Source organism: Rhinopithecus bieti, unplaced genomic scaffold (genome assembly GCF_001698545.2).
Source record: "Rhinopithecus bieti isolate Rb0 unplaced genomic scaffold, ASM169854v2 scaffold_83527, whole genome shotgun sequence".
NCBI classification, from domain to species: Eukaryota; Metazoa; Chordata; class Mammalia; order Primates; family Cercopithecidae; genus Rhinopithecus; species Rhinopithecus bieti.
The window spans coordinates 1,474,872-1,485,596 of record NW_016837625.1 but is presented as its reverse complement, the minus strand read 5'-3'; the positions used below and the strand labels follow the sequence as shown (position 1 = coordinate 1,485,596).

The following is a 10,725-nucleotide window of genomic DNA, read 5'->3' as shown; positions in this document are numbered from 1 at the left end:
TGAGCCCAGGGAGGTTGACACTGCAGTGAGCCAAGATCATACCACTGCACTCCAGCCTGGGTGATAGAGTGAGATCCTGCCTCAAAAAAATAAGTAAATAAATAAAATATAAATGAAAAGAAAGAAAGAAACTGCACAATAAGACAAGGGCAGGGTGGAGAGTTTGTCTTAATTACACAAGACACCCATATAAAACGACAACAGCCCTTTAAAACATACAAAGTCACGTAACTTCAGAATTTCAAGATTTGGTTAAAAAAAAAAGAGAAAAGAAAGGATGGAAAATGTGATACTGTATACATTTTCTGCTCTTTTTTTGCTACTGAACATTCTCTAATGAATGTCTCCTAAACATCTTTCTGTGACCTACTTTGAAAGGAGAAGAGAAGGGGGGAAGAACAGAGAGGAGACTAAAGAGAGATAAGAAGAGGGAAGGAAGAAGAAGGGGCTAAGGAGGGAGTGAAGAAGCTAAAGAAAATTTACAAAAGAAAGGAAGAAGGAGAGAGTTGTCTGCAGTTATGGTGTATCAGGTGAGCAATGAACACTTTGTGCATTTATTCGTTTGACACACAGTTACTGAACATCTATTATGTGTCAGGCTCTCAGATCCCAGCAGAAAGTGGTGAAACAGGTAGTTGTCTTATGCAGCACATAGACTGGGCGAGTCACAAAATTTGTAAAATACAGTAAATTAGGTTGCAAATACACTCTTAGTTCACTTTATTTTTACATTATTCGTCTCATGCTCCATAACAATGCCTCTCATTATTCTACTCATAAACCCAAGTAAATATAAATGAGCCACTCTAGACTATCAAAATATACCATTGTCTCAAAAAATGTTTTTCAATGTAAGTATATTTGTACTTTTGCTTTCTTAATTGGAGCAATGTTTTTGTATTACTGCGTGTCTACACATTTTTTAAAGAGCTGATAAGATGTTTGTTCATTTCCATATAGTCAATCGGCCTATTTGCAAAATTTTCCTGAAAAATAGGTAGTGGAAAAGAGTCAGAGTCAAGAGTGGATTTTATTCTAAGTCAATAATTGGGATAAATGCAAACAAAAATAATCAGGAATTACACAAAGAATATTGGATTTAACATGAGATGGATAACCTGACAGCCTCTTCTAAAACAAATAAAATACTCTTGTGTATCAAAGTGCTTAAGTCCATAACAGAGGTGAACTTGAGGTCAATGCTGTCAAATAATTTTTAAATAGTTTCCAGATTTTTTTTTTTTTACCTTTGGTGCTGAAAAGGTTAATCAACTTTATATACTTACAACATACCTTCAATTTATCAAACTGCAGGTATAATAGTCAAAATATTTAACAACCAATATGGTATGAACACAGATGCTGCTTCTATATCTTAAAATGTATTTTTCAGCATCCGGCTGAATACACATACTCCCTAATTATGGGGAAAGTGGTGTGTCATTAGCATGGAATGAAGTTCCCCTCCTGATCTGTTAAAAATTAAGCTATTCCTTTCACTAATTTTGTCCTCAAATAGTATAGCTGACATGGAAAAAGGGGACAGGACATTCTTCCTGAACATATTCTCTGCTTTGGAGAACTTCTCAACCTTTCTAAAATATTGTGTTGGTATTCTGGTTATTGACATGATGTGGAAAAGATGTAGAGGATACAGTTTGAAAGAAATGTCAGTTTATTTAGTACACATTGAAACATCAATAGTCATGCTGTGAGACACAGAGCAAGAGGTTGAAACGTGGACTGTTAAGTGCTGGCTTCCACAGATGTGAGAACCTAGGTATACTTTAGGACTGCATTTCAAACAACCACAGGTTCTGGGGGAGGAGGCAGGACTGCTGTTCTACAATGGGGAAGGAGAGAATAGGTTTGCTCCATGTGATATACTGGGGCATCTCTTAGTGTTCTCCTGTCTAAAGTTGACAGTGAAGGAACAGTGCAGCACATTGGCCCTTAAGGAGGGCATAGTGAGCAGGGCTTCGATGGCACAGTAATGAGGGTCTGGGTCACCCCATAGGCAAGTCACCCAGACTAATGGAGGTGCCATCGAAAAGTAATGAGAATTCAAAATGGGTAGTAGAGAAGAAAGATGTTGAATATTAGTTGCAACTCTGCAATCAGGTGCAGCAGTGGGGATTATACTTCATCCCACCAACTTCCCTTTTGTCAATTTCACTTGAAAAGAGACCAACCGAAAGGAAGCTATTCCCAGGTGGTGTGAATGTTTTATAGAAAGCAAATGGGTCTGAGCAGTTCAAAGGATGGACTGAATGGATAATGTGGTGTCTTGCTCAGATACCTGCTTCGGGACCAAGGCATTCATTTCCCCAGCTGTCGGAATTATTACCTGTTGATGGCTCAGAGCAAATCCCTCCCCAAGAATTGCCCACAAGTGAAAGGAATTTCTTCGCCCAACATTATGCCCACTCCCCTGGTGCAGCCCACATCCAACGACTGGTCACTGTGGAGCTATACATATCAGGCCCCCTTGCCTTAATTTGGAACAACCCTGAAAGGCCAGCGTAGCTTCCAAGCTCCTGTGGGATTAGCTGAGATGTTTTTTTGCAATTACGTCACAATTCGACTCTCTTTTTGCTCAATCCTTGTTCCTTTATGTCTCACAATTTTTATCTTGAGAACATCGCACAATAAACTTCCCATACACAAATCTGTTTCTCTATCTTTTTCCTGGGAAACACAACATAAGAGAGTATCATATTAAGTATTTTTAAAATATGTAGGAAATGTATGTTTGTGACATATTTTATCAAAAATATGCTAGAAATATGCTATGCTTGAGTTTATTTTAACTAATTTAGCAAACCTCAGTAAAGCAAATGTAAAGATTTAGCAACAGAAGAATATTTGGCAATCAGCTGTAAATCACTGGACAGGCATTTAAAGCATGCTATTTGGATGGCTATGCTTCATTTTTAAGTAATTCGTATGTGTTCAGCCAAATCAAATAAACTGCTTTAGTTCTTTTCATAACATTTGAGGTTAATAAAATAAGTAAAAGTGTTGATGAGCTTTCACTTTTCCATGTTTTAATTTATGAAACATTTTGAACTAAGCTTTGTAAGTCATGAAACATGCTTTTACACTTAAGGTTTATTGATTTTCTACCTCATGCTTTCAGTAGTTCGACTTACTTTGTCTAATATGACAAGTTCAGAATTCATTAAACATTATTTTGTTGAAATTTTATTTCTCTAAATGGGAGGTTCTACATTAAATGTCTTTAAAAGTTCATTTCACAACTATATTGATGCTGACGAGGCCTGAGAGATAGTAAGTGATAAAGCAAAACTGTAGAAGCTGCTCAAGCATGTTTGTTTTTTATAACAACTCAGAGAGTATTATTCACAAACCATACAATTTATCCTTTAAAGTATACAATTCAGTGGTTTTTAGTATATTCACAGACTTGTGCAACTCTCACCACTATCTAACTTCCTAATCTAAAAAGAAATCCCATACCCACTAGTTATTCCTCTGCATTTCCCTCTCCTTCCGGTCTCTGGCAAACACTACTCTCTATCTCTATAGATTGGTATATTCCGGATATTTGATATAAATTAAGCATAAAGTATGTGGTCTTTGGCATCTGACTTCGTTCTCTTAGCATGATGTTTTTGAGGTCCATTCATGTTGTGGCTCATATCAGTATTTCTTTCCTTTTATTCCTGAATAATATTCTGTTTTTCAGATAAAAACACATTTTGTTTACTCATTCATTAGGTAATGGACATTTGAGTCATGTCCACTTTTTACGTATTGTGAACAGTGCTGCTATGAACATTGTGTATGAGTTTTGTGTGGACATTTGTTTTCATTTCTTCTGAGTATATACCTAGGATTGAAATTGCTGGGTCATATGGTATCACTCTGTTGACCATTCTGAGGAACTGCCAAATCATTTTCCAAGGCGGCTGCACCATTTTACATTTCCACATGCAATGTATAAGGATTCCAGCTTCTTCACACCCTTGCCAATACTTCTTATGGCTATTGCTTTGTTTTGTTTTTAGTATTAGTCACCCTGATGGGCATGAAGTGATATCTTATTGTATGGTTTTGACTAGCATTTCCCTAATAATAATGATGTTGAACATCTTTTTATGTGCTTGTTAGCCATTTCTATTTAATATGTCTTCTTTGGAGAAATGTCTATATAAGCATTTTCCCCATTTCTAAATTGGGTTATTTGTCATTTTATTGTTGACTTGTAGGTGTTCTTTATATACTCTGGATACCAGCTCCTGTCATATATCAAGATTGCAAATATTTTCCCCCATATTGTGGGTTGTCTTCTCACTTTCTTGATAAAATCTTTGATGTCCCCAAGTTTTTTATTTCTATGAAGTCCAATTTATCTTTTCTGTTTGTTTTATTGCTTGTGCTTTTATTGGCATGCCAAAATAGGCTTATCCTAAGTTCTCAAAGATTCACATCTGTGTTTTCTTGTAAGAGTTTGTTTTTTTTTTTTTTGGCTCTTTTATTTAGGTCTATTTTGAGTTGATTTTTATAGACAGTGTGAGGTAGGAGTCTAATTTTATTCTTTTGCACGTAGATATCTAATTGTCACCGTACCATTTATTGAAAAGATTATTCTTTCCCCCATTGAATTATCTGGGGACACTTACTGAAAATCAATTGATTATAAATATAAGGGTTTATTTCTGGATTCTCAATTCCATTCCAGGATATGGGTTTATCCTTCTGTCAGTTTCACACTGTCTTGCTTACAATTGCATTGTAATAGTAAGCTTTGAAATTGTGAAGTGTGAGCCTTCCAGTTTTGTTATTCTTTTTCAAGATTGTCTCTGGGCCTCTTACATTTCCATGTGGATTTTAGAATCAGCTTGTCAATTTTTGCAAGAAAGCCAGTTTGGAATTTGATAGGAATTTCATTAAATCTGTAGTTTAATTTATAGAATATTGCCATCTTAATGATGTTAAATCTTCCAGTCAGTGAACACAGCTGTCTTTCCATTTGTTTAGTTGTTCATTCATGGCATTCAACATTTTCTTTGTAGTTTTCAGAGTACAAGTCTTGCACTTTTTTTTGTTAAATTTGTTCCTAAGTGTTTTATTCATTGTGCTGCTATCATAAATGGAATTCTTTTCTTAATTTCATTTTGGATTTTCATCATTAATGTATAGAAATACAACTGTTTTAATATTAGTTTTAGCCTGCAAACTTGCTGAACTTGTTAATTAGTTTTGGTAGCAGATTTCTTATTCAAATGCAATATCATGTCATCTGCAAATAAAAATAGTTTTACTTTTTTTCTTTCTGAACTAGATGCCTTTTATTTGGCTATAATTGTGGTTTTGCCAATAAAAGTAATGGCGAAAACCACAATTACTTTTGCACCAGCCTAATACTTCATTTTTCTTATGTAAGTTCCCTGGCTTTTAACCTTCAGGTTGAATACAAGTGGTGAGAGCAGACATCTTGTCTTTTCCTGTTCTTAGGGGAAAGTATTGCCTTTCCCAGGTAAATATTAGCTCTGGGTTTTAGTACATGCCTTTCATCTGATTGTGGAAGTTCTCTTCTATTCCTGTTAATAGTTTGCTGAATGATTTTGTCATGAGAAGGCTTTGGATGTTGTCAAATGCTTTTATGCATCTGCTGAGGTGGTCATGTGGTTTTTGCCCTGGAGTCTTATAATACAGTTGATTGATTTTTGGATGTTAATCCAACCTTGCATTCCTAGGATAACTGGTATATAATGGTGATAATGGTATATAATCCATTATGGTTGAATTGTCTATTTCTCCCTTCCATTCTGTCAGTTTCTCCTTTATGCATTTTCAGTTTCTGTTAGTTCCATATTTGTTTATAATTGTTACATCTTCCTTTGGATTGAGCCTTTTATCATTGTTCAGCATTTTTGAATGTCTGAGAAATGAATCAAGTGATAATACAGCAGATAACCTACAGAATTCTGCATCTGCTGAGCCAAATTTTCTGGTAATTTTGTTGAAATTGCATTCGGAGCAACAGATGGGAGTGCAAGAAAGAAGCATGTCTCCAAAAGGAGATTGATCATTATACTAGTTAGGAAGCTTTCAGCTGTAAGAAATGGAAACCCCAACTCAAACTAGCTTAAACAATAAAGATGACTTATCGGTACACCCAACTGCAGAGTCAAATTGCTTTTGCAACCAGAGTTCCTCATTTGAACCACAGAACATAAAAGTAATTTGAGTGACTGTTTTCTCAGTTCTCCCAAAGATAGGACATACTTAGTACCATTCCAGTTGCACAGGACAGAAACTACTTTATTGCATGCAATGTATATCTTAGGGCTTAATTCTTCTGTCTTTCTTCTATTGAACTTTGATTGAGAAAGGCTGGTCCCATAGTAGCGCAAGCTTCAGATTTATTTTGATCAAGAACCCTGTTTCAATGTGAGTGTGGTGTTTTTGTTTAGTTATGTTTTGTTTAAATTCTGGTCTCTCTCATGTGTAGAGTTTAACTTCAAACTGGTTTTCCTCTGGATTAATAGGTGGTTGCAATAGCAGCCAGGGGAAGGAGATAGCTTTTCCCCTCAAAGCCATGGAAAAAAATGCCCTGCTCTGATGGTCAGCATTAAGTCATATGTCCATCCCTAATCAATCTTTGTGGCAAATTGAGTTCAAAGCAACCCGGGGGCACCCCTGGAGTTGGGAGTGAAGTCAACCCCACCCAATGCAACCTATATAAAAGGAGAGATTGAAACTGATGTTGGGGAGATACTACAATGTCTTCTACATTTATCTGCATATATAAGGCCTAAAATTTTAGGAGCTAGTTTCATGTTTGTGACAAATGCTGGTAGCTGCCTTAGTGGCATTCTATTTCAATGGTAATAAGAAAGTAAACAACTCATGTTATGAAGAAATAGGATAATTCCTAGTGTAGTAACCCCAATGAAGTTAATTATCTTAATTATCTTAATAATCAGAAGATAGAATAGCAGATTTATCTACTGCCATTTGTGTTTCACATGTCTGTGTGAAGAGACCACCAAACAGGCTTTGTGTGAGCAACATGGCTGTTTATTTCACCTGCGTGCGGGCGGGCTGAGTCCGAAAACAGAGTCAGCAAAGGGTGGTGGATTATCATTAGTTCTTATAGGTTTTGGGATAGGCACTGGAGTTAAGAGCAATGTTTTGGGGCAGGGAGTGGATCTCACAAAGTACATTCTCAAGGGTGGGGAGAATTATAAGGAACCTTCTTAAGGGTGGGGAGATTACAAAGTACATTGATCAGTTAGGGTGGGGCAGAAACAAATCACAATGGTGGAATGTCATCACTTAAGGCTATTTTCACTTCTGTGGATCTTCAGTTGCTTCAGGCCATGTGGATGTATATGTGCAGGTCACTGAGAATATGACGGCTTAGCTTGGGCTCAGAGGCCTGACAATTTGGTGTGAAACCCTTTGTACCACCAACGCTGCCTCTGTTGTATCTTTACAGAATCTAGTGACAGTAGATCCCTTTCTGCCACAGTTACCATGTGACAGCTAAGTCATTGGCAGGCAGGGGAGTCCTTTTGGATTCTGGTTGTTTTTAGTTTAGTGCAAATTCCTAAGTACAGATGAATTTTATCCCAGGGTGATGAACAAATATGGAGATGCTTTTGGAACTGCTATATATAATCTTCAAAACTGTTGGGGGTAGTTGATGTTAGGAAAATGGAGACACCTACTCATCCAGATTTTCAAAAGGTCAAATCCTATAAGATGATATCATGTGCTAGAAAAATTCAAGAGCTCATTTTAAACAGATGGTGGAGGAACATTAGAAAATAAGTTATCGCTAGGAGTCAAAAAAGTAGTTCAGTAGTTCTAAGACAGGCCAAATTATCCTCATTATTGATTTGTTACATCTGGGGACTGCCATACCTATAATGTACCATGACTAGCTTGGTTGGAAGTCTTCCAGCACAGCCTTCTGAAGAGGATGAAGAAATGCTGGCTTTTTATTGAATTGTGAGGTGGAGTCACAGCTGGCTGAACCAACACAATACCCTAAATATCTATGTAGCAGGATATCTCTTTTAGAGTATCACAGCGTTTAATCCTTACATTTTTTTCTATGAAACTTTTTTTATGATTACTTGGAAAAAGATACAAAAGAACATAGTTTGGTGCAATTATTTCAATGAAGCTAATGAGATCTCATGCCACACAGATGAATACAGAGCATTACCTTCATAACTGTTATAACCTGTTGTGGCAGATGACGTCTGGAGTATTTGTCCTGGTCTGAACAATATATTAAAAAACTCGTTTAGAAAAATTTGCAGCAGAGGAGATTAGTATGGCTAGATCTGCCTGGAAAATGACCTATGAAGGAAAGTTAAGAAAAAAATGTATGTTTAACTTGGGGAAAAAAAATTTTTGGAAGCAGGGCCTGTGATATAGTTTGGATATTTGTCTCTGTCCAAATCTCAGGTTGAATTGTAATCCCCAATGCTGGAAGCGGGCCTGGTGGGAGGTGTTCGGATCATGGGGGCAGATTCCTCATGACTTGGTGCTGTCTTCACCATCGTGAGTGAGATCTGATGATTTAAAAGTGTGTGGCACCTCCCCCAACCCTTGCTCCTGTTCTCTCCACGTGATGTGCCTGCTCCTGCTTTGCCTTCCATCGTGATTGGAAACTTCCTGAGGTTTCCTCAGAAGCAGATGCCGCTATGCTTCCAGTTGACAGCTTGCAAAGCCGTGAGCCAATAAATCTCATTTCTTATAAATTACCGAGTCTCGGGTATTTCTTTACAGCAATGCAAGAATGGTCTGATATAACCTGATACTATCTACAAGTCCTTAAAAGAGGACAGGATTGGGCCAGGCGTGGTAGTTCACGCCCATAATCCCAACACTTTGGGAGGCCGAGGTGGGTGGATCACCTGAGGTTGGGAGTTTGCCACCAGCCTGACCAACATGGTGAAACCCCGTCTCTACTAAAAAATACAAAATTAGCCAGACATGGTGGTGTATGCCTGTAATCCCAGCTACTCGGGTGACTGAGGCAGGAGAGTCGCTTGAACCTGGGAGGCAGAGGTTTCAGTGAGTGGTGATGGGGCCATTGCACTCACTCCAGGCTGGGGGAACAAGAGCGAAACTCCATCTTAAAAAAGAAAAAAAGACAGGTTTTTTTTTTTTTTTTTTTTTTTATAGATAAATGATGAGTTGATGTCAGAGAGAGACAGAGTTTTATTCTATATAAATTAACTGTCTAATGAATAGGTTGAACAGGGAGGGTGTAGGTTCCCATTCCCTAGGGATATTCAAGTAGATACTATAGAAGGATTCTGTAGGGCTGAGTTAGATGACCTCAGAGAGATACTCTGATGTTCTGTGGTTTGTAAACATGTGTGGCACATTTTAAAAGCATATTGTAATTATTTTATTTATTTATTTATTTATTTGAGACGGAGTCTCCCTCTGTCGCCCAGGCTGGAGTGCAGTGGCCGGATCTCAGCTCACTGCAAGCTCCGCCTCCCGGGTTCACGCCATTCTCCTGCCTCAGCCTCCCAAGTAGCTGGGACTACAGGCGCCCGCCACCTCGCCTGGCTAGTTTTTTTTTTTTTTTTTTTTTTTTTTGTATTTTTTTAGTAGAGATGGGGTTTCACCGTGTTAGCCAGGATGGTCTGGACCTCCTGACCTCGTGATCCGCCCGTCTTGGCCTCCCAAAGTGCTGGGACTACAGGCTTGAGCCACCGCGCCCAGCCCTGTAATTATATTTTAAGCCATACATATGTAATCTCGGCAAGAACATTGTTTCTTCTCGAGTCATTCACATGTTAATAGGCACTCTCTGAAACACAGTCCTATGCCAGTTGGAGCCTGTGGGATGTGGACAAGAGAAGGTTCCAAGGCTCTTATATTAGGTGAATACCAATTCTATCTGGATTTGTCCTTCTAGAAGCCATCAGGAAACCATGTTGCTGACTCCTGAGGATTATACATCTTTTCTTTTTCTTTCTTTTGAGATGGAGTCTCCCTCTTTGCCCAGGCTGGAGTGCAGTGGCAGGATCTCGGCTCACTGTGAGCTCCACCTCCCAGGTTCACGCCATTTTCTTGCCTCAGCCTCCTGAGTAGCTGGGACTACAGGCGTTGTCCACCACGTCTGGCTAATTTTTTGTATTTTTAGAAGAGACGGGATTTCACCATTTTAGCCAGGATGGACTTGATCTCCTGACCTCGTGATCCACCCGCCTTGGCCTCCCAAAGTGCTGGTATTACAGGCTTCAGCCACCCCATGCCCGGCCATACATCTTTTCTAAATGCTCCCAAACCACTGTTTAACAACATATTAAAGACTTTCTAGGGCATGAGAGATACCATGTTCTGGAATTTGCCTTTTTGAAAATCAGTATCTTCACTGTTCTCACAAGTCTACTATAAATGAGGGGAGTAATTTAATTCCTATTATATGTATGTGCAGGTATATGTACATATATGTATACTTTTATATGTGTATATATGTTTAGATATGTATATATTTTATATATAGCAATAATTACCTATTTAATGAATGAATGGTGATGATTTAAATGTAAAGGGAATGATGCCAGAGGTTATGGAAAAAAAAAAGCTGTCTTCAATATGTGAAATAGAGAAAGAATAGAGAAATGCATGCCAAGCTCTAAATAATTTTTTTTTTTGTTATTATACTTTTAAGTTTTTGGGTACATGGGCACAAAGGGCTGGTTTGTTTCATTTGTA

The 10,725-nt window shown here is 37.9% G+C and overlaps 1 long non-coding RNA gene across 1 annotated transcript in view; it reads left to right on the top strand.

Moving 5' to 3' along the window:
• Positions 1-233: 233 nt before the first annotated feature.
• Positions 234-10,725, top strand: part of LOC108524787 (uncharacterized) — a 29,273-nt gene continuing 18,781 nt past the window's right edge. The window contains exon 1 of the long non-coding RNA XR_001884127.1: positions 234-530. This is a non-coding gene — a long non-coding RNA (uncharacterized LOC108524787). The remainder of the gene's footprint in view (positions 531-10,725) is intronic.